Raw genomic sequence first — 24326 nt, forward strand, 5'->3', positions numbered from 1 at the left:
TCGATTGCCATCCATTGACGGCAATCGAATGTGCAGGAAGGCAGCTTCCACACCTGCGTAGGATATCGCACCCATTCAACACACATGGGCCGGGACCAACGGCTTTACTTCCCTTCCGAAGGAAGACGTGACCAGAGATTTTTATGCCTCAGAAAAATCCCACCGACCTCGGCTGGGATTGAACCCAGACCCATTGGGGTGTTAGAAAGCAGTCACGCTTACCACTACACCACCGGCGCCGGCATCAAAACACTCACTCGACACTCGTCAACGCATCAACCGACTATCGCTGACAGAACGTTTTGTCAAGCAATGAGAGGTAGAGCCATGGAAAACAAAAATCACCAGTAATGGTCGCTCTTCACTGGCAAAACGTAACACTCGCTGCTGATGATGTAAAGCATAACGAAAACAGTGAAGACTTCTGCAGTACGATGATGAGAAAATGGGAAACAACAGGAGAAAATGAAAACAATGCCTACGCATTCCAAGTTCGACTCGGCACCCGTGACTGTGTGAGTTACAAACAAAGCTGGCAAAATTAAACGGAAGCTGTTGGGCTCACTCACCAACACACTCACATAAGCAAGTAAATCAGAAACTGCTTCAAAACGAGCACAAATGAGTGTCGTGATTGTCGGGAATGACCAGATCGGTGATGGGTCAACACCGAAGACGACATTCACCAGTTGCTTTTGACGTAGGACTACATCTTTGATTTCTATATGGGGGTTCACATTGTGAAAACCGAAAATGGAACATGTAACAACATTATGAAAGATTTTGAACGTTAATAACTCAGCTGCCCATGAACCAATTTCAATAATTTTATCACCAATCGAACAGAAATATTTCTACACATCTGTGAAATTTAAGACTTTATTATTTTTCAAAATGTCACTATTGAAAATCGCACGAATGTGCAACTGTTGCCATGATAATTAAAATTATCACCGATTGCCTGCGAAAAGCGGTTTCCGTAACAAAGATTTCAAAGTTAAATTCCATCCAGTTTCATCAAACGGTGTTTATTCAATCACCGCGTGGTGAGTGGTGTTGTTCTCCAATACACAACGAAAGGCTGCCTGCTAGTAGCGAGCTGCAGTCCTCATGACCATCCATTGTAGGTATTATTATTATTATTTATCTTTATTAGGGAGGCTTTCAGACTTGGGCTGGTTCGCCTCCATACCATTGTAGGTAGAAGAAGCCGCATAGCTATTGATCGGGGCCATTGGGTCATCTATGTCAAGCGCGTCATACTAAAGAGTATAAACAGAGAGAACCCGCTCAAATTCCCATTCTTACACAAAACACAAGCTCCTGCTACAGTTAACAAATAAAAATTATTATATAAGACCACGTAGTCCTACGTCACCATTGCGTACAACCCCGTAGGGCTGTCCCTTGTAGTTTTTACTTATTTCGTCAACTTGATGGATGGTCATGGAGAGTGCTTCGACAAGCACATTGATAGGAATGTACTAAGCGTTACTACCATCAGCTGTTTGACGATCGTGATTGTGATAGGTCGCAACTCTGTTCTCCAGTACACAACGAAAGGCTGCCTGCAAGCAGCGAGCTGCAGCCCACATGACCATCCATGGAAGGACGAAGAAGCTGCACAGCTATTGATCGGAATCAGAAGCTCTTTGTGAGTCACTGTGGGCCAGCTAGGTCAAGCGCGTCATACTAAAGTGTATTAACAGAGAGAACCCCGTTAACATTCCTATTCCTACTCAAAACACAAGCTCCTGCTACAATTAACAAATAAGATTCATTAAATAAGACCACGTAGTCCTACGTCACCATTGCGTACAACCCCCATGTCCATTGTAGTTTTTTCATACTCTGATCTTTCCTTGATAATTAATGATGTTGCTTGATTAGCAAATGTCGCGTTCGCAACAGTAGCGTCCTTGAATATGGAATACAAATCTGCGCTCCATATCATGCTGTACACATATCGCGCATCGAAAGCATTCAGAAACTTTCTGTCAGATTTGTCTTACGACAGCTTGCATGAACCAATCCCGATAACCTACCACCATACGAACACAGATGAGCGCTTATTGGACTGCAAACACTTTCGAGTCACCGAATCTTCCTGCAAAGATTATTTATTTTTGACATTATTAGTAATCATATTGACTGCAGTAGTGTGCTCCGGGATATCAACTTCCACGGTTCAGTCCGTCATCTCCGCAGTACGTACCTCTAGTGGACTCCTGGACACCGTACTGCTTATGGTTATAACCAGAGCTGGTAAATATCACGGCCGTCATTTGACAATGAGAAAACCAGAGTCGATGTTATAATAAGAGTCCCGCCAAGAGAAATTGTTGCGAACAAGCAGCACTGCTTGTGATTTATTTTTCGTCAGTGTAGACGGCAACCAGATTTTTTGCGTTAGCATCGGATGACTTTCATTTAGAAGTGAAAAAATTCATGTCGATAACGGAGCTTCTGGGAGACGAAAACAATTATAGAACCTGAAAAAGGTTCAAACAAGTGCTTGGTATAACTTATAAATACCACAATGTACTAAATAAAGTGAAGAAATGTTTTTCATCTAAAATTACTAAAATATTGTCAGTAATGAATGTAATACTTGTAGTTCACTGGCTGTGGGAACAATGATGTTTATTTACTTTGCTCGTTTGGTACCCCTGCTTGACAGTTCGATTGGTACTTCTGGCTTCACTCTTGGCGGGACTCTTATTATAACATCGACTCTGGAGAAAACAGGCCCTCTCACTATCACGAGATGAAACTACCTATCATTAGCTTTCTTGTCATTTACCAATGATCAAGCACTCATCAGAATAACTCTTATGCGGTTTTGACATCAACGTTTCTAAACGATTTGGATGAATTTAAGCAAGCAACTGTATGTAATCAAAAGAGTGAATATATTATTAAGATTTCCTTGGAACTAGGAACATTAATAGCAAAAAATGAGCTAGTAATTACGATGACTACACCACTGTTACGATCTGTCATGACAAAAAATTCGTTTTCTCATCCGATGATAGTGACCGAAGTATCTGTGTAAATATCACGTAAGATCTTTCATTGAAAATGATATTTGCCAGCCCTGGTTATTACAATCCACGCGACAAATGTTGCAGACTGTTCAATGATGTGTGTGATGCTTTTGATTTTAATAACTAGTTTTTAATAATAGAATTAAGTCCCGAAAATTCAGTCTGTGTGGATCCTATGCCAAAGATGGTGATTAAAAATAAATTTAAAACGCGTGAATATTTAGTAGTCCAAAATATGTATTTCACATATACGAACCTCTGTCTTAAAACAGCTTGAAATCTTTCTATACCAACAAGTTCTTCACTCACTACCACTTGTTCAAGCTGAAACATTGCTGCATTTTTTTCCTATCGCATTTCTCAGCTGATTTCCTCTGCGCCATCCTGAATCAAACGAAGAAGAAGAAAATAAAAACTACCAATTTCCACCCCGCAGGCCAAACAGCAAATTCCGGTTGCACTTCATCACTCGCACGACGCTGGATCAGGGACGTGTCCAAATCGTCGCAAAGCACGCAATGTGTAGTAGGTCTACGAAAGGCACGAATGTGCGATGAGGGCAAATTATGGTGCTACTGTATGCACCACCGCTGAAGGTGCAATTTTCGGTGCACAACACCAACAATGAGCCCAAACTATAGTTGCTGTATCGTTGCTGCTCGATGCATTTCAATGAAACGGCTGTTTACTGAATGCTGCACTATTTTGCATGCAAGTCCTGCGCGCTGTCACACGGCTGACGCTCGTGAACAGTTTAGTTTTAGGAGGACGGAGGCAAACAAAAACGTCACGCATCATCGGTAGAGAGGCAGGCAGATTGGTCGGTTGAGTTTGTTCTGCTGCTGGTGCATTCTGACAAAAGAAGGAGGAAGGTGGGTAATCTGCTACTGCTGCTGCTCCTATCGTTGCTAGCTTGCATTGGCAATGCATTTTTTTTTCGATTGCCTTCAGGCCAGTCTGTGCTACCGGTGTTACGCTGCAGTGCTTGTCTGCTATCCGGCTGCTGGCAGGGTCTGCAGAAAGGCAGTGTTAAATAAATAATTAGGTTCGAACGGGAATGATTGAACCAATAGTATGCGGCAGTGCAATTGGGAATTTTTGATGCAATTAACATTGATCCATAAATTGTATTTAATGGTGAAAATCTAAATTTATGCATCGATATTGGATTTTAATTCAGAGATACGGTTCAGTGCTGTTGCTGTAAATCATATTCATTCAAAACGTATCTCTACTTCACACTAGGATATCTCCACTCACCATACAGAGTGCTCAACGTTCGCGCAAAATTTCGTAATAATCGAATTAATAAAATCATTGAGACGCATATATCAACGCACCTCTTGAATTCTGTCACAGCACCTAATAACCTGTACTAATCAAATTTTATTTTGCTTTCATCAAACATTCCCAACATCTTCCATTCCAGTACCACGATAAAAAGCTCGTCAAAAATATATCGACGAGGATGGGATTCGAACCCACGCGTGCAGAGCACATTGGATTAGCAGTCCAACGCCTTAACCTCTCGGCCACCTCGTCGTTGTTGAAAGAGGTCCATTGCACTAGAAAGTAAAACAATTTGTTGCAAAAACTGTACACAAATGAAAGTTCATTTGAGGCAATTTGAAATTTATTGCGTAAAGAGAAGTACCTATCAGAACAATGTTTCTTAAAGCTTTTCAATATCTCTAATAGGGTAAATGTTGGCTTCGGCACCCATTGACTGTTTTCGGCAACCAAAATTTAAACGTTAATTTCACTATGTTTTCCCATCAACGCACTTCCCTGAATGTGTCCAAACGATTGTTTAGCCTTTCAGCTTCAATCTGATTATATTTGAACGATCGAGCAATCCAGTAATGCTACATTTTTCTTCAAATAAAGCATACGCACTACAAAATGGGGTTGATTTCGAGTTGCCGATAATAGAACAGCTGGTTAACACGCAGTTCTCATGGGAAGGTTGCCGAAGAAAAAGAGGCTGCCGACAATAGTCACACTCACCTGAGAAGTTTGGAGCCTTGTAAAAACGCTTTCAAAACGTTTTGAAAAATTCTGTCGATTGGAATGGATAGAGAAGCAAGCAGCAGATGAATGTAAACAAACAGACACATCATATATGTGCGTGACGCTGAGAAAATGCTAGTAGAAGTGCAGACGCTGCTTAGATTGACGAGAATACGTAAATTCCCCTATATCAAAAAATTATCCTCAGAAACTATGATAATTTTTGCTAAGACAAGAAATCCTAAATGTTCATTTGTTCAGGACTGTTTGACGCAATGCTAGTAAATCCATGTAATATCACTGAATCGCGGAATTTAAGTAGATAGAATAACATGTTCTGCTATTTTAGCAAATAAAATGCTTTTAACTTTATGCATGAAAGTCACAAATGAGAACTTTTGACAGATGCGCTTGAGTAAAGTTATAAGGACTGATTGAAGGGTTTAACGGCTCTTTCAGTCTTTTTACTGCAGCAAAAACGTTGTATTGCTTCAACTCTGAAGCAATACAACGTTTTTGCTGCAGTAAAAAGACTGAAAGAGCCGTTAAACCCTTCAATCAATCCCTATAACACACCTGTCGCAAGCTCTCAAACTTTCGTTATAAGGACTGTACACTTTATAAAACGGATCCACACCAAATTATGCAAACCTTAAATTATTGATTGTCAAACTCATATGTCTTTAATGAAACCTCAAAGTATTTCGTCATAAAATAACATAACGTATAATGACATTAAAAAATAACGAAAAATCCTATGTATACTTTGATCTACACCATTTGTATTTTTTCAGTTGGTACACTCAAAAAATTAAACACTTCATCATCATGTGTCTCACACTTAATTTTGCGCTTATTGTGAAACACGTCCACTTCATGTGTGAATCTTATGCTATGAACCATGCCTGAACACTATGGATTTGAATTGTGACACACTTGGATTCTATGTGCCTCATATGGTGAAATCAAAAGCTTTGCACATCAAAGTTCAATATTCTACAATATTCTACTTTATCGACTTGTACTTTACCGACTCTAAAAATGAATCGACAAATATATAAACAAAACTGCCAGAGGCCAGAGCTTCGCTGTCCCTGGTCCCAGATTAAAACTCATTCATAAATGTATCATCATTGCAAGTGATTTTTAACAATTTTCTGTTGAAAAAAAAAATGACATGTCACAAATAGCATCGCTTGGGTCGGTCGCTATCGCGTTACCAAATTTGATAACCCGCTGTTCACCGAGAGGCAGGTTGTTATTTCGCGCAATTGAATAGCAACCCCCGGTGCGGTTGCTACGTTATAGTAGAGGTTGCTAAAATAGCGTAACGCATAGCAACGCATGGCACAGTGCACAGCAAAAAAATAATTTTGATATCACGTCAAAGTGGATGCACTACAATCATGTCGAAAATATGGTGTAATATTACTTGCTAAAAAGGACAAAATTATCATTAATACAATGCATGAACTGACATTACGCTGCTTTTACTGCATTTGTTTATTTATGTGGTCATAAAAATTACATGAAATTTTCGACATGATTGTAGTGCATCCACTTTGATGTGATATCAAAATTATTTTTTTGCTGTGTGGGCAAAAATTGACAAAACTGCGACTAAATTGAATATCTCGGCTGCCAAACGGTTTCAGTCAACATGTTATAGAGGAAATGGACCTGGAAATGGCCTAAATGTCCCTAATTTGGGCCCATACATTGGGCCCATTGAGCAATCGACTAAATTTTCAATAGCGACCAAAAATATCCATTAGTACCGTCCGAATGACGCGTTCATCTAGATAAAATTGATAAATAGCAGATTTTAAGCGATGGGCCCAATATTAGATCAATAGGCCAACATTAGACCCATTTACTATGCATATTCTCAAAGAAAAAAACTTTGCTGAATCGATTGGTGGTGGTCTCATTGGCCGGAGACATTTGCGTAACGAGATAGAGGGCCGGGATCAATCCGAGTTTCCAGTAAAGTAGGAAATGCCACTATCTACCGGCATAATTTTACACTTTACTTAACGTATATTACTGGAAATTGATAGTACTAAGTATATATGGTGTAAAGACACCATATACGCCCTCAGGGAAACTTTACTGGCCTAAAGGAGGATCCGGAACGACCGATAAAGTGGCCACATTATAAAAAATGTACGAGAACCTTGCGATTTTTTCTATGATGTTCAGAATCAAGAGATCAAAGCGTATTCAATATGGAAACTATATTTTGGGGTAAAGTGGCCATATTCTGGTTCTTCGGATAATCTGAATTGACCGATAAAGTGGCCACATTATAAAAATTGTCCTATGGCCGCTATACCCCATAATAAAGTTTCCATATTGAATACGCTTTGATCTCGTGATTCTGAACAATATGGATGCATCGCAAAGGATCTAGGACTATTTTTATAATGTGGCCACTTTATTGGTCATCTAGATTATCCGGAGAACCAGAATATGGCCACTTTACCCCAAAATATACTTTCCATATTAAATGTGCTTTGATCTCTTGATTCTGAAGAATATAGAAAAAATCGCAAGGTTCTAGGACAATATACGATAAGTAAAATGTACAATAATGTCGATAGATAGTGGCATTTCCTACTTTTCCAGGAACTCGTGTTGATCTCGGCCCTCCATCTCGGTACGCAACCACCAATCGATTCAGCAGAAATTTTCCTTTGAGAATATGTATAACATTTTGACTGAAACCGTTTGGCAGCCGAGATATTCAATTTAGTCGCGGTTTTGTCAATTTTTGCCCAGTGTCTAAATATTGTAATTCGTCTAACACGTAAGCACAGACAAACAGACACAACATCTCACAATCACATTCATCGCAAATAATGTTTTAGTTGGGAATGTGCTTGCATTTGTCATGGTGGCGCCACTGAAGCATTGAGCAAGCCACCACATTTCGAACTTATCAGTGATGCCAGTTCTTTTTCACGTCTAGTTAGTAGATGTCAGCGCTTGAAAATGACACATACCACATCTGACGATTACAAAAAAAGTTGTTGAATATTACATCAAAACTGCTGCACAATAGTCAGTCCGTTCCTAACATTACGTAGTACGATGTACACAGAATTCGAGAACAAATCATGTTGATGACTGTAATATAATGGTAATCAACTTTTACCAGTTATTGATGTTCACCATGACTATCATTGATTGATACATATTACATTGACACATCTACATTTAGAAAGGGCACTAATAAGTGATGCATTACCTCGTTTAAAAACTTCTTTCCAGCAAAAGAAAAAATCACAATAAACAAACAAAACAGATCCCTAAAAAAAAGTCTTAGCTTCTGTGAATATTTCCTACGGATCCGTATTTCTGCAAAATTCAATCAATTCTATAGATCTACGGAAAATTTCGTAGAACCGACATCACTGACTTCCATCTGTTTTGTTTTTATTCAACACATTTGACGCGTTGAAAGAACAAGGGAAAAGTAACTAGTGAAAAAATTGCATGAACGAGGGATGGTACGGTTGAAAAACAATGCTTGGGAATATGGATGATAGATGGTGCTAGTGCGCATACAAAATACGCTTGACGATATTTTTTGAAGAATTTTCTTCTAAATGTTATGTCTGTTTGTCTGTGACGTTACTGTCCACAATTCGAAACATCCTGATCAATTGTGAAGGGAAACCTTAAGAAGCTTGGTGGAGAAGTATCAACGGTCAGCGAAATTTCGTTTCAAGTGGCTTATTGACACCGACGAACCAAAGTGACAGCTTATACAAGCTAGGACTTTCAAATTCGTGCCCAAGACGCCATATTTAAAATACGTCACACCATAAACAAGGACACAAACTCGTATAATTTATATTGCCTTGGTTTGCGTCTTACCTCGTTTGACAGATATGATCGCCCGTTTGAAAGTTCGAATCGCTCGTTTTACAATTCGACTTGTGGACAAACGAAATGCTCCTGTGGAAGGAGTCAAAATAAAAGTGCGCTCAACAGCTTTTGGATCCGAATCCATATAGGGGAAATGTATGTAATGTCGGCCTAAGTGTCCCTAATTTGGGCCCATACACAAATTCAGCAATCGGCTTGTTGTTAGTTAGTTAGTTAAGTGTCCTGAGCGCCATCCCTGGCGCAAAGGGCCAACGTGAAAGATCTCCATCCTGGGCGATTGTTTGCTTTCGCCTTGACCTGGGCCCAGGTCAAATTCCGGTCGACTTGCTTAATCTCCTTGTTTAGGCTTCGCCGCCATGAGCCCCTGGGTCTGCCTCTGCTGCGATGTCCGGCTGGATTCCAATCCAGCGCTTGTTTGCAGATTTCATTTCCGCTCTTCCGTAGAGTGTGGCCAACCCACCTCCACTTACGTTCCCGAATTTCTGTCGATATCGGCTTCTGGTGACACCGTCGATGGAGCTCGGCATTCGAAATCCAGTTGTGAGGCCACCAAGCACGAATTATATACCGCAGGCATCGGTTGATGAACACCTGCAGCTTCTGTGTGATCTCCGCTGATACGCACCATGTTTCGCTAGCGTACAGCAGTACAGATTTCACGTTAGAGTTGAAAATTCGGATCTTCGTGCGGAGACTAATCTGATTTGACTTCCAGATGTTTCGTAAACTCGCAAAAGCAGCCCTTGCCTTCTTGATCCGTGCACCTATGTCACTCTTGGTTCCGCCGTCCGACGCTATCTGGCTGCCAAGATATTGGAAACTTTCAACCTTCTCCACTTCCTGACCAGCTACCGTAAAATTGGATGGATTTCCCGTGTTGATATCCAACGATTTAGTCTTGCTGACGTTGATGTTGAGACCTGCCGCTGAGGAGCGTTCGGCGAGATCGTCGAGCTTACTCTGCATGTCAGAACGCCGTTGTGATACTAAAGCAACGTCATCCGCCAAATCTAGGTCGTTTAGATGCTCCATTGTAATAGGCTGCCAGAGCAACCCACGGTTCGGCACACGGTCGATCGCACCAACCATTATCTCGTCGATTACGATGAGGAACAGTAGCGGTGATAGAATACATCCTTACCTCACTCCAGCGACTACCCGAATAGGGTCAGATAGGGCTCCGTTGTGCAGCACCCTGCACGTGAAAGCCTCATACTGAGCTTCGATGAGGTTGACGATTTTATCCGGAACTCCCTTGCGCCTTAGGGCGCCCCACAGGTTTTCGTGGTTGAGTCGGTCGAAAGCTTTTTCGTAGTCAATGAAAACCAAGTAAAGGGACTCTTGGAATTCGTTGACCTGCTCCAAGATTATGCGGAGCGAGACAATATGGTCCACACAGGATCTTCCAGCACGGAATCCCGCCTGCTGCCGTCGGAGAGTCGCGTCGATCTTCTCCTGTATCCGGTTGAGGATAACTTTGCATAGAACTTTGAGAACACAACACAGTAACATAATGCCACGCCAGTTATCGCATACAGTTGGGTCCCCCTTCTTTGGGACCTTCACTAAGACGCCCTGCATCCAGTCAGCCGGAAAAGTCGCGGTGTCCCAGATATTGCAGAATAGTTGATGCAACATTTGTGCAGATAGCATGGGGTCAGCTTTGAGCATCTCTGCTGATATGCGATCGACCCCGGGAGCCTTGTTGGATTTCATGGTTCGGATAGCAGCTTCGATCTCCGGTAGGGATGGCGCCTCAGAATTGACGCGAGTGATGCGTCGCACTCTTGGCGGTTCATGCCGAGATGTTGATGGCTGGTTGACCGACGAAACTTGTAGAAGCTGTTCGAAGTGTTCAAACCAGCGTTTCAGCTGATCAGTGGGGTCGGTGAGCAACTGACCAGTCGCGTCCTTCACTGGCATCCTAGGATTCATCCTTGCTCCACTCAGGCGTCGTGAGATATCGTAGAGGAGACGGATATCGCCTGTTGCTGCGGCTTTCTCACCTTCATCGGCTAGGGAGTCCACCCACGCTCGCTTATCCCGCCTACACGAGCGCTTCACTTCCTTCTCGAGAGCCGAATACAGTTGGCGGGCCTGGTTCTTCGCTCCTCTGGTTCTCGCCCGCTCTATCGCGGCTTTTGCATTTCTCCGCTCCTCTATCTTCCTCCAGGTGTCATCCGTGATCCACTCCTTTCTCTGAGCGCGCAGCTCGCCCAGGTTGTTTTCACTCGTTTCAGTAAAGGCATCCTTGATCGCCGTCCATTGCTCTTCTACGCTGCCACCATCAGGAATATCCGCAGCTCTGGTCTCCAGTTCCTCGACGAATGACCTTTTTACTGCTGGATCTTCCAATCGGCGTGTGTTGAATCGCCGTCCGAGCCGCTCCTCCCGCCGCTGGACCCGCGCGATACGAAGGCGGATCTCTCCAACGAGGAGATGGTGGTCAGACGCGATGTCGGCACTGCGTTTGTTCCGAACGTCAAGAAGGCTCCTTCTCCATTTTCGGCTGATGCAGATGTGGTCGATTTGATTTTCGGTATGTCCATCACGGGAAACCCACGTGACTTTGTGCACTGGTCGATGGGGGAAGAGCGAACCCCCGATCACCATGTCGTTATTGCCACAAAACTCTGCCAACAGCTCACCGTTTTCGCTCATTTCGCCAAGACCATGGCGCCCCATGACACGCTCATAATCCGTGTTGTCGGAGCCGATCTTCGCATTGAAGTCGCCGATGTAGATCTTGATGTCACCTCTCGGAATTTTATCCACGACTGCATTCAGTTGACTGTAAAAGTTCTCTTTGTCCTGTAACTCGGCAGCATCGGTTGGCGCATAACATTGGATTATGGTTAGGTTACGAACCCGCGTTCTGAATCTGGCAACGATTATCCTCTCATTGATAGGTTCCCACTTGATGAGCGCCGCATTTGCTTGGGCGCTAAGCAGGAAACCAACTCCACGGTGGCGGGGAGCGTTTTCACCTCGAATACCAGAATAGAGTAGTACCTGTCCCGACGGCAGCTTGTGTTCTCCAAAGTTTGGCCAACGGACTTCGCTTAGTCCCAGGATTTCGAGCTTCATGCGTCGAGCCTCGCTGGCGAGTTGTGCCAGCTTCCCCTGTTGGGCTAGCGTTAGTACATTCCATGTTCCAATTCTTGTCCGTTGTTTTGCGCTAAAAGTCGTTGCCGTAATATCAGTCCGTGATCTTTCTCTATTGGTTTCTGTAACAGTTGTAAAGTTTCGGGGACAGTAGGTAGTTAGCCTAAGGTCTCTTATCCGCCGTGATGGGGCTGCCATCTTGGGTATAGCTTTCGGGGATAAGCATTTCTTGTTTCAGCCGCTGGATGCCAGGCAGACGCTGTTTGAGCCGCACCTCCATGGTGGACAGACGCTCAGTTATTGTGTAGATGGGGCTGCCATCTTAGATTTAGCTGACACAATACAGCATTTCTTATTCAGCCGCTGGATGCCAGTCAGACGCTGTTTGAGCCGCACCTCCATGGTGAACAGACGCTCAGGCCGTGTAGGCCGAACCCGCTAGGGGCCCCCTTCCCTGTCAGCATATGACCAAAGCTCCCACCGGGGTTGGTTACCCGATCTTCGCTAAGGTTGCTCATATCCCAGGAGACACCACGAGGAGGTAGGGATAGGAGTTACTGGGTAAGAGGCTAATGGACCACTAATGGGGTCTATTTTATCCTTCAAGTACTCGCGGTACTGGTGGTACGCATTACCCAGTCGTTTGCCCCGCTGGCCAATGGCCAGCGGTGATGAAAAGAATATGATACTTTTACATCATCCAATCGGCTTGTTGCGGGGATAGATTTTCCACAATCTTTAATAGCAAACCAGGTTTTCGTGGTGGTAAGCTTTAAGCTAGAATAAACTTTTATTAGTATGTAGCTGGGATACTTTCTTACATTAAACTTACAATTGTTGGTGAACCTTTGAATATTGGGATCTTATCACGAATCAATGGGCGATAAGTTGTGGAAAGCACTGTAGTAAATAATGTTCCTATAGGTTAGGTGTACAATTCAATAATTTCAACGTACTTACGCTTTAATTTACCGTTTACTAATATGTTTAAGCAACTTCTAATTTTGCCAAGTAGGTTTAAGGTATGTAGAATTTATCCTATCTTTAGAAATAGTTAGTATTAGATTATGAATTCATCCTCATCATTTTACGTAATGCATGTGTTACCTTTATGTGCGACCAAATAGCATGATCTCGCACGAATATATTACAAATAACCAGGATAATCACTTAACCTACTGATAGCTGGCGTAAATTTTATTTGCGTAATCTACTTTTAAGCTTATTTGTATAATTTTCACCGTTAGATATAACTGTAATTACTAGATTAAGCTAATTCACGTATCATTGTTTATCATTGACCATTGTTCTGAACTCCAATGTCGTTTTCTACCTCTCTTTCCCTCTTTGTTCATGGTTGATCGGCCACTGTGGGGATCGTAGCTCGTCCGACCACAGTTGAATTGCGACGGGGGGTCTCGTCGTGACACGACTAAATTTTCAATAGCAACCAAAATATCCATTAGTACCGTCCCAATGACGCGTTCATCTAGATAAAATTGATCAATACCAGATTTTAAGCGATGGGCCCAATGTTAGATCCATAGGCCAACATTAAAGCCATTTCCCCTAATATAACCAAACGCTTCCATTGTGTGTTACATTCGCGTTAACATTGTGTCCGCTAAAAGTCATTTTTAATTCGTTTGACTGTAGTTTTTAATCGTTTTTTCAACGTTGACGTCCCGCATAAACAATAACCATAAGATGCGCCTAACCACCAATTCGGGTTATCATCCCAACTTTATGTCGCACCATCTAAGATATCGTCGGTATATGGTGCCCGTTTATTAGGGGTATTATCTGGACCTGCTTTCATCGCTAAATTGTGGAGTTGATTTGTGAATTTGCTGTTTTGGACGATTCCGAAGGATTTAATTTTCAACCACATTCCTGTATTCGGGCTAACGCTATCATTTGTTGCTGTTCACTGAGTTTTGTTTTGTTCGCTGTAAGGATGGAGAAAAAACAATGCGGAGAATACCAGTTGGAAATCAACGAAATCGAGCCATTGCGCTGCGGCTTTTGTGAGGTTTACTTCCACATCAGCATGCAATGTTGTGGTTTCAACCTCAGTCGTGCGAGCAAAGACCTATTATCGCAAGGCAAGGCTGTATTCGTTTGTTCAAATTGCCGGGATAAAATGAATGGCAGAAGTGTGAAACAGTATTTTACTGATGAGCTCGCACACGACACGACTCCGTCACCTGATGGCTTACCGGCTCAGGTTCAACAACTGTTCAACTTGGTGGAATCGCTGAGTGATAAAGTTGACAAGTGCATCCATGGATATTCCTGCTGAGCGACCATCGAATCGATCAAGGAAGGGAAATGCCTGGCCCAGACTTAGTGTTAAACGTCGTCGTGGTAATGAAGGTGGACCGATTGGCACTTCTTCTGTGCGTGGGACCAATGCAATTGATCTCAGTGACTTGTCTGTACCGTGTCTAACACCACCGATCTCTCCTCCAAAGTTCTGGCTCTACCTGTCCGGATTACACCCGTTAATAACTGCTGAGGACATTCAAAAAATTACTTCTCGCTGCTTGGATCTAACAACACCTGCTGACGTCGTGCGTCTCGTTCCCAAGGAAGTGGATATGACGAAGCTGACTTTCATTTCCTTCAAAGTTGGCTTGGATCCATCGCTGAAAGAACTAGCTCTCGACGCTTCTACGTGGCCTGATGGGATATTATTCCGTGAATTCACCGACTACTCAAAAAACCAGTCTGGATCCAACGGCAATCCACTGACAAATACTTAAGGCTCTATCATGTGGACGGTGGAAACCCTAGGGTTAGCACCATTATCAATAATCATTCTTTGTGACATTCTGTGGACGGTGGAAACCCTAGGGTTTCCACCAGAGGTGAGTATCTGTACCATTCACCAAATATTCCCGCGCCAAATATTTCCATGTTGCAGAACACGACCCGTGACGCTAGTCGTTTATGGGTTTATTACCAAAACGTACGTGGACTGCGCACCAAGATCGACGACTTTTACTGCAACGTCCTGGAGTGCAATTTTGACGTCATCATTTTAATCGAGACGGGGCTTAACGAGGCTATCAATTCGACGCAGCTTTTCGGAAGCAACTACAATGTGTACCGATGTGACCGAAGCCATATAAACAGCAGCAAATCTCGTTTCGGAGGGGTTCTAATTGCCGTACATCATCGTTTCATCAGTAGCAGTGTCGTTGCAACGAGCGGAGAAACGATAGAACAAGTGTGTGTATCGACGAGGATTGGATCCAAGCGACTATTGCTGTGTGCAATTTACGTTCCTCCAGACAAGAGCAAGGATCTCAGCGTTTTGAATGGGCATATTGAATCGATCCAAGAGCTTTGTAACAGTGGCTCTGACAGCGATTGCTTGCTGGTATGCGGTGACTACAATCAACCTGGGATATCCTGGAGTTGGGCTGATGGTGAGATTCGACCTGTTTTCACTTGGCGTGTAACGAGTACCGTAATCTAAACTCTTCGCTCTACACATCGTACGTTTTACGAGTGCAAACTAATTTAAGGTGAAACCCCAAGAGCTTTTGGAGCTATGTAAACTCGAAGAGGAAAAATTCAACAATGCCTGCAAGCGTTTCGGATGTGCCTTCAAACCTTGTTGACATAAACACTTTTGAAATAACGCCCGTTATGGTAACTAATGCCGCCAAGAAAATGAAATGTACCTTCTCGCCTGGACCAGATGGCATTCCTACTGCAGTGTATTGTCATACCACTGGAGCGCTTGTTGAACCGCTTTGCAGAATCTTCAACAAATCTTTTGTAGAGTCGAAATTTCCTGCAATCTGGAAAGAGTCATTTATGGTTCCGGTACACAAGAAAGGAGATAAACGTGACGTTAAAAACTACAGAGGAATTACTAATCTCTCTGCAGCATCAAAACTGTTTGAGATAATTGTGAGTGGTTTCATTCTTGAGCACACCAAATGCTATATCTCTAGTGACCAACATGGCTTCATGCCTGGACGATCGGTTTCCACAAATCTTCTAGATTTTACCACGACATGTTTTGAGCAACTGGAAAATGGGGCACAAATAGACGTCATCTACACTGATCAAAAAGTAGCGTTTGATACGATCAACCATGACATTATGTTGGCAAAGCTATCCAAACTCGGTGCGTCGGACCGTTTGACTTCGTGGTTGTGCTCCTACTTGACTGACAGGTCTCTGCGAGTGAAACTCGATTCCAGTACTTCCTCGTATTTCACGAACTCGTCAGGTGTACCACAGGGTAGCAATCTTGGCCCGTTGCTGTTTGTGTTGTACATCAACGACGCACTTCTTCTACTTGGAGATGGCTGTAAGCTTGCGTATGCCGATGACCTAAAGCTGTACTTCGTGGTGCGGACTGCTGAGGATTGCATTCGTCTTCAATCGGTATTGGATCTGTTCGTTGATTGGTGTCGTCGGAATAAGCTTACCCTCAGCATTCCTAAATGTATGGTAATGTCGTATTACCGCATTAGGCAGCCGATTGTTTTTGACTATGCCATCAACGGTGTGGTTCTTCAAAGAACCGACCAGTTCAGCGATCTTGGTGTTCTACTGGACCATAAGTTGACGTTCAACCTCCACCACTCTGCTCTGATCACAAAGGCGAATCGCCAGCTAGGTTTTGTGTCGAAAATATCGAAGGACTTCATTGACCCACACTGCCTGAAAGCTCTCTATTGCTCACTTGTGCGACCAATCCTGGAAAATGCCTCCATGGTCTGGTTTCCTCATCAGTTGACTTGGAGCTTGAGGATCGAAAGTGTTCAGCGCAAATTTATCAGGATAGCATTACGTAATCTACCATGGCGTGATCCGCAAAATCTCCCGCCGTATTCTGATCGCTGCAATCTGCTGAGCTTGGATATTTACTCTGGAATGCCGACGGAAAAATCAGCAAGCAGTTTTTGTTGCCAAGCTATTGAATGGTGAGGTCGACTGCTCGAGGCTTCTCTCGCTGTTGGATATCCGAGTACCACCGAGAACATTACGAAGTGGTACCCTTCTCCAACCGCGGTACCATCGAACGGCGTTCGGTTACAACGAACCACTAACAACTATGATGCGTACGTTTACGGCTGTCGAAGAATTATTCGAATTTGGGGAATCTTCATCTCGCTTTTTGGCACGGATTAGAAACACTTGAATTGTTTTAGCTTTAAGGTTGTTTCATGTAGACAATAGTCCGATGAATAAAATTAAATAATAAAAATAATAATAATAATAATAATAATAATAATATTATATCTATAATCCCGAAACTTTCATTTGTATGAATAGTTGCACCAACTGGAGTCGACCTATGCTTTAATTGTCTAATCACTTCGAAGTTAATACCTCCGAAGCAGTACCACCTGATACAATATTACGATTTGTAAGTCGAACTATTGCCAGAAAAGATAAAAGTACATTCAAATTATTTTGGTTTCCAGATTGTTTGCCGAGCATTATGCAACATGGTCATACGCTTCAAAGTAAAAATCATAAATTTTCAGTTTTCCGCAAATTTGCACCATTCAACGTCCAATCATAATTCTCTCCAATTAGTACAACTGACTCTGACTTCCTGCAGACTTGGAAAGCAGGCAGGCATAGTTCGTTGGTTGCAATTTACCACTGCCAAATTATAAAATCAAATAAAGCAATAAATATGCATTATGTAATTTGGCAACCCCTCGAACATCATCATCGCCATTATTCGCAGAGTTGCAATTCGCCATATGGCGGCGAACAACAGCCTCAATTCAGCTTTTTTTATTCTCTCTCCCTCTCTATCTCGGGCACTTGTGTGCGGAAAAGAAATTTACACAACACTAAAGGTGATAAATAAGTGCCATTTGTTTCCTCTCACACTGTCGAGGCCCCCCTCCCCATATACTGCCGAACACGCACTCAACATTTCTTCCCGATGCTTACTGTGCGCCACCATGATGTGGGAACCCACAATCGAAACCTCAGAGGAGGAAAATGGCATTGATAAAAAATAAGATTTTGAAAAATATAAATTGGAAGATATGATCATAAATTCTCGAGAGGAAATTTTCGCCTTCCTGCCTTCCTCTTCGACGACGACGACGACGACGACCGTGGTCTGAGTGTCTGATGATGTAGTTTTCTCAGGAGAAATGAGAAATGAATTTTGAAGAGATAATTTTCCTCGCCCCTTGAAAATTTGTGAGTTTTCAAACGATTGTGAGTGGTTTTCATCTTTTCTCCCCTGTGGCTCTCTATCACTAAAAAAACAGCAGGAAAACATGAAAGACTGCGTCGCTGTTGTTGGATAAGGAGATATGCAGACTTTAAAGCATCATTCATCGGTCCGTGCCGAAACGAATGGCTGAGCTGAGACTATCACACATGGTGGCGGCGAGTAAGCATGGATTGGATCGTAGTGGAGTGGATAGGGCTGAACAAACAACGCCGGCAAATATTATTGCAATTTATGTGAATATTATGTTTATCTCACGGTTTTCCTCTGCTGTTTTTATCACACATTGCTATATTTCCTCTTACGAATAACAACGCCACCTTTCCGAACCGAACGTGCCAAGCGCATAGGCTAATTGATTAGCATAATAAAACCATTTTGAGTGAATTGTTATTTTCACGGTAAATATCTTCGCAAATTCGCTCGCGCCCTCCTCACTCCCCTCACCCTACCCTGGTCGTTTACTTTTTATTCCCCGGGATAACCACGATGGATGTGAATTTCCACTCGTTGTGTACATGTATGATAATTTCCACCCCCGAATGTGTACAATGATTCGCCTGGAGGTGAAAAAAAACGCATCTCTTCCAATTTCGGAGCAGCCAAAAAGTGGATTACGGTATTTAGCATAGTGTGTGTGTGTGTGCATGTACGACCGACGGCTCCCTTAGGCACCATGTTTTTGACAGTTCCCGATCCCGTACTTATAACGAGAATCAGCATTCAACGAACAATTCCGAATGTTGCACGCAAACGAGTCCCGTCCCAGCCCATATCGTTTTCGATCTGACAGATGCCGCTTAGTGTAGCCGGAAATGAAGCCATTTGTTTTCGCTTTCCGGTTCGGAACATTATGCGAATAACGTTGTTGGTCGTTCTACTTGCAAATGGTGCGCTAAAGTTGATACCCAATGCAGGTAAAAGTAAAATAGAAATGCAAAGCTTTACCAATTTAGTGAAGTTAATACTTTGACATTAACATTAGATTCGCACAGCTTTCATGATTTTGAAGGGACATTTTCTTCTTATTATTCTTCTTCTTGTTCTTTTGGAACTTACGACTCAACTTTAACTTTATCACCCACATTGTCGTCTACGTTCAAAGCGTTACATAAAACATGTTGTTTGTATTGGCAAATCAAAGTTGGCACTCGTGGAGAATAGAAGAACTATGAGAGTGATAATGGTTTCAAAATTTTACACGGTGAGGTATACGAGTGCAATCTTAAAATGCTATTATTTTGCAAATGGAGCATTTTATTTAAATCTGGTTAATGCTACGTTAGTAGAAAACTTAAGGACTACTCAATAGACATATAATATAGAAACAATAATTTTCTTTTCAGATTTTTAGGTGTAGACATAGATTTCAGCTTTTCTACCACTGTAGCATTTTAAGATGGCACGCGTATACCTCCCCGTGGAAAATTTTGAAACCATCATAACTTTCATAGTTCTTCTATTCTCCACAAGTGCCAACTTTGCTTTGCCAATGGAAATTACCGCAGTTAACCAATAAGCAAGTTAAACAGCATGTTAGCAGCAGAGTATGCGCTTCTACGCCAATCTTTATAATGCTTACTTCGGATGGCTCAAGAATATCCAGGATTTTCATCGTGCAGTCGGGCTCTTCGCAGAGATCGTGTTTTCGATAGAACTTTTATTAAAACTACAAAGTTATAGTATTAGATGGTTACATTTCTCCAGTGCGAACGAAATCTCACCTTTCTCTTGATGGAGCCCATCAGCGCCGGCACAGTGTAAAAGGACACGGAATCAGCGCATTTCTACCATTTTGCCCGCATTTGCTGAATGTCGTTGACTGCCTCGCCGCTTCGTCTAAGTCGCTGCTTTGAAATTGCCCAGTATTTTTCGATTGATCGAAAGTGGCAACACTGGACTCAGCCAAGCCGGCTCGTACATAGCCTTATCAAAAAAATAGTTTATTCGCGGAATTTTGCATCTTTAAATTCAACCGCTGGTTGCAAAGGATTTTTGCGGACAGGCAGCTGGGGTCCCAACGTTATCTCCGAGGATCGAGGTTTGCCAGGAGCCACCAGGTCAGGTACTTTTTTTTTTAACTCTTTATTTGTTCCAACTTCAAAATAAATTACATTTCATTTTAACCTAGGTGCTCCAGTTACTACAGTAACTTACCAGCCTTAATTGTTATGATATATATCTTAGTATTTTTACATTGTTCCTGTCTTGGAAATTCAGTATTTTAAACAGGTTTTTTAAACCTGCATGTCAGTATAACAATTGATATCTTAAAACTAAAAACTAAAACTAAATCTTATCTAAATATAAAGAGAATTAATCGTTGCAATTGAGGATTGCAACGATTTTTGCCTGAAATTATTAATTATTTTGTTGGACATTTGTGCTAAAGTCTCAACATTCGAAATTCTATGTACTTCGGTAGTACTGTACCAGGGAGGCAACTTCAAAATCATTTTCAGAACTTTGTTCTGAATCCTTTGAAGTGCTTTTTTCCTGGTAGTGCAACAACAAGACCATATTGGCACAGCGTAAAGCATGGCCGGTCTAAAAACTTGTTTAAATGTTAAAATTTTATTCGTCAGGCACAGTTTGGATTTCCTGTTTATAAGAGGATACAAACATTTTATATATTTGTTACATTTGGCTTGAATGCCCTCAATGTGATCTTTAAAAGTTAATTTTTGGTCAAGTATTAATCCAAGATATTTCACTTGGTTTGACCAGGAAATTGGAACTCCGTTCATAGTGACTATGTGACTACTACTTGGATACAAAAACGAAGGTCTAGGCTTATGTGGAAATATTATAAGTTGAGTTTTGGAAGCGTTGGGAGAAATCTTCCATTTTTGTAAATAAGAAGAGAAAATATCTAAACTTTTCTGCAGTCTGCTGCAAATAACATGAAGACTTCTTCCTTTAGCGGAAATGCCTGTGTCATCAGCGAACAAAGATTTGTGGCAACCCTGAGGCAAATCAGGGAGGTCCGAAGTGAAAATGTTATACAATATAGGCCCAAGAATGCTACCCTGAGGAACTCCTGCACTAACAGGTAGTCGATTGGATTTGGAATTTTGGCAATTTACCTGCAGAGTTCTGTCAGTTAAATAATTCTGAACTAATTTCATAATGTAAAGTGGAAAATTAAACTTTTACAATTTAGCAATCAAACCTTCATGCCAAACACTGTCGAATGCTTTTTCTATGTCTAGAAGAGCAACTCCAGTTGAGTGGCCTTCAGATTTGTTTGAACGAATTAAATTGGTAACTCTTAAGAGTTGATGAGTAGTTGAATGCCCACGGCGAAATCCAAACTGCTCATCTGCAAAAATTGAGTTCGTATTGATGTGAAGCATCATTCTATTTAAAATTATCTTTTCAAAAAGTTTACTTATTGAAGAAAGCAAACTTATTGGACGGTAGCTAGAAGCTTCAGCTGGATTTTTATCCGGCTTCAAAATTGGAACAACTTTTGCATTTTTCCATTTATCAGGAAAGTATGTCAAATGGAAACATCTGTTAAATAATTTTCCCAAGAAAGACAAGGTACTCTCTAGGAGTTTTTTGATGAGTATATAGAAAATTCCCACATCACCTGGAGCTTTCATATTTTGAAACTTTTTAGTTATAGACCTTACTTCGTCCAAATCAGTCCCCCAGGAATCATCAAAAATATTTTCCCGAGAGAAAATATTCAGATAATCCCGAGCAACCTGATTCTCAATAGGACTAGTAAGACCCAAACTGAAATTATGGGAACTCTCGAATTGCTTAGCAAGTTTCTGAGTTTTTTCCAAATTTGTGATCAAAATTTTACCACGTTCTTTAAGCGCTGGAATAGGCTTTTGAGGTTTTTTCAAAATTTTTGTGAGTTTCCAAAAGGGCTTGGATCTCGGGTCTAATTTAGAAACATTATTTTCAAAACTTTTATTCCTCAGGGCAGAGAATCGCTTTTTAATTTATTTTTGCAAATCCCGCCAGATAACTTTCATGGCAGGATCGCGTGTTCTTTGATATTGTCTCCTACGGACATTTTTAAGACGGATCAAGAGCTGAAGATCGTAGTCTATTATAATTGAATCGCATTTAACCTCGCATTTTGGTACTGAGGCAGCTCTTGCTTCAACTATAGAAGTAGTCAGAGATTCAAGAGCATAATTAATTTCATCTTTGGTTTGCAAAGGAATGTTTGGATCGAAGCTATATTCCATAAATGTTCGATATTGCTCCCAATCAGCTCTATGGTAATTGAAAGTAGAGCTGTTGGGATTACAAATTATTTCTTGGGATATTTCAAAAGTTTCTGGAAGGTGATCAGAACCGAAGTCAGCATGGGTAACCAATTGGCTACAAAGTTGACATGAATCAGTTAAGACCAAATCAATGTGGAGGGATTTCTTGCAGAAGAAAAGCATGTTGGGCTGTTTGGATATTGAATAGTGTAATAATCTGCAGAACAATCATCAAACAGAATATTACCATTGGAATTGCTTTGAGCATTATTCCATGAGCGGTGTTTTGCATTAAAATCACCAATTATGAAGAATTTAGACCTATGACGAGTAAGTTTCTGGAGGTCACCCTTGAGAAAATTCTTTTTCTGGCCTACGCATTGGAATGGCAAATAGGCAGCTATAAACGTAAGTTGTCCAAATTTTGTTACAACAGAAACTCCCAAAGTTTCAAAAACTTTGGTTTCAAATGAAGAAAGTATTTTATGTTTGATTCGTCTATGAATAATGATGGCAACGTCACCACAGGGTCCATAAAGACGATCATTTCTATAAATTAAATAATTTGAGTCCATCTTAACCTTATGGCCAGGTTTAAGGAACGTTTCAGTTATAACGGCAATATGCACGTTATGAACTCTCAAAAAGTTAAATAGCTCGTCTTCATTATCTTTAAGAGATCGAGCATTCCAATTTAAAATGTTTAATGCTTTAAAATCCATTACTGAATTTTAAAGTCATTACAATATTATTTGCAAATTTTACTCCAGTTTGAATAGCATCAAACATGGAGTTAGATTTAAGCATATCAGAAATCATGTCAATTAATGAATTCTGTAATGCTTCCTAAGTCAAAATTGTCAAAATTTCCGTTAGAACGTTGGTTAGTATTTTGATTTCTACCCGTGCAATAGCAGCATAGGTAGCTCCATTAACTCGCTGAACATTGTTAGCAGCGAGGGGAGTAGGTACAGATGAAAAATTTGAAGCAGGGGTGATATTTATACCTACGGGTACGAATGTAGAATTTGTTCCTCGCTGACCGTTGTTAACAGCAGAGGAATTTGTACCTGGTCGGAAACGTGGAGCGTTTCCTACCTGACGGTTAGAACGAGATTGTAGAATCGCTTTGCGAAACTTACATGCCCAAAAATTGGATTTGTGGTTTTCACCACAATTTGAACATTTAAATTTCTTAGGATCTTCCTTCACAGGACAGTCGTCCTTTGCGTGAGAGGAATCACCACAATTCATGCATTTAGCTGGCATGTAGCAATTTTTAGTTCCGTGACCCCATCCCTGGCACTTACGGCAATGAGTGAGGTTTTGGGAATTTCCTCCAGTCTTCACTCGGACATGGAGCATAAGGCTAGCTTTTTCTAAGGCCTTAAGGTTGTTTAGTTCACTAGACTTGAAGTGAACTAAATAAAAATCATTAGAAATCCCGTTGCGCGAATAGCCAGGACGGGATTTCATTTTCATTTTGATTACTTGGAGTGGCACAACTCCAAGTAATTTTGCCAGTTCATCTTTGATCTGATCCAGGGATTCACCACTGGGCAGTCCTTTCATGACAACCTTGAACACACGTTCAGTTTTGGTGTCGTAAGTAAAAAAAAATTATGCTTCTTCTCAGTAAGATACTTGAGAAGACATTTAAATCCGTCCAAGGTTTCAGCCAATACACGGCATTCACCCCGACGTCCAATTTGTAGTGAAAACTTAACTTTCACGAAATTCAAAAGTTCCATGCGAAGAGCATGGAAATCGGAAGTGGTTATCACAATAGGGGGAATCTTTTCCTTCTTG

The 24326-nt window shown here is 41.5% G+C and overlaps 1 non-coding gene and 1 pseudogene across 1 annotated transcript; one reads left to right on the plus strand and one right to left on the minus strand.

The window, feature by feature from the left end:
• LOC135701221 (uncharacterized) overlaps window positions 1-12728 on the plus strand; it is a 38042-nt pseudogene extending 25314 nt beyond the window's left edge.
• TRNAS-GCU (transfer RNA serine (anticodon GCU)) lies at window positions 4508-4589 on the minus strand. Its single transcript has one exon. It is a non-coding gene; the product is annotated as a tRNA-Ser (tRNA).
• Window positions 12729-24326: the final 11598 nt, after the last annotated feature.

Source organism: Ochlerotatus camptorhynchus, unplaced genomic scaffold (genome assembly GCF_037179485.1).
Source record: "Ochlerotatus camptorhynchus isolate MF236.1 unplaced genomic scaffold, CSIRO-AGI_Acam_v1.1 ptg000151l, whole genome shotgun sequence".
Classification (NCBI taxonomy): Eukaryota; Metazoa; Arthropoda; class Insecta; order Diptera; family Culicidae; genus Ochlerotatus; species Ochlerotatus camptorhynchus.